We start from the raw sequence: 1,177 nt of genomic DNA, 5'->3' as shown, positions 1-1,177 counted from the left end.
GAAGGAAGGAAGGAAAAAAGAAAGAAAACCAACCTAGAATTCCATACCTTGGTGAAACTCTTCTTTTTCTTTTTCTTTTCTTTGGCGGCTGGCTGGTCCAGGAATATGAACCCTTGACCTGGTGTTAAACAGGTGGTGCTCTAACTGATCGAGCTAACTGGATAGCCCAAATTATTCTTTAAAAGGAGAAATAAAAACTTTATTGAACAGATTAAAATTGAGAGAATTTGTCACCAGTAGACCTGACTTGCAAAAAATGTTAAAAGAAGTTCTTGAGAGAAGAAAATGATATAGGCCAGAAACCTGAATCTACATAAAGAAAAGAACAGCATTAGTGTAGGGATAAGTAAAAGCAAAATAAAATATTTCATTTTTCTTAGTTGATCTAACAGTTTGTTCAAAATAACATCAATAGTGTATTTGGTGATTATACTATCTGGCTAAGTGAAATGAATGACAGCATGTTCTAAAAGACAGAAAGAAAGAATTCAAAATATTCTCTCATAAAGTACTTGTACTTCCTATGAAATCATATAACTGTTATTTGAAAGAGGACTTGGATGAGTCGTAAATGTATACAGCAAACTCTAGAGCAACCACTAAAAAAAAGTAACTAAAAGTAAATACACATGCATGCATGTACACACACGCATACATTTGCTATATTAAGAGAGGAGAGAGATGGTATTATATAAAATGCTCAATTCAAGCCATAGAACACAGAAAAAGTGTGGAAGAAAAAATGAAAGAACAAGAGCAATGAATAGAAACAGTAACAAATGCAGTTGATAATAATCCAACTATATTAAAAATCTCAACAATCTCTTGAAGTGTGAATTATCTCAATACACCAATTAAAAGACAAAGATTGTCATAGTAACTCAAAAAATAAGACCCATTTATATTTTGCCTATAAGACATTCACTTTGAAGACACAAATAGATTAAAAGTGCAAGGGATGGAGAAACACATACCATGCTAACATTAATCAAAGTTGGAGTAGCTATATTAATTTTAGATGAAGGAGACTTCAGAGTTAGAAAAATTATCAAGGATAAAGAGGGGCATTACATAATGATAAAGAGGTCAATTCTTGAAGAAGACATAACAATCTCTGGTGTGTAGGTGCCTAACAACAGACCATTAAAATATGTAAGGCAGAAACTGATAGAACTGC

Source organism: Galeopterus variegatus, unplaced genomic scaffold, assembly GCF_000696425.1.
Source record: "Galeopterus variegatus unplaced genomic scaffold, G_variegatus-3.0.2 Scaffold474, whole genome shotgun sequence".
In the NCBI taxonomy this organism is placed as follows: Eukaryota; Metazoa; Chordata; class Mammalia; order Dermoptera; family Cynocephalidae; genus Galeopterus; species Galeopterus variegatus.
This window is presented reverse-complemented; position numbering follows the sequence as displayed.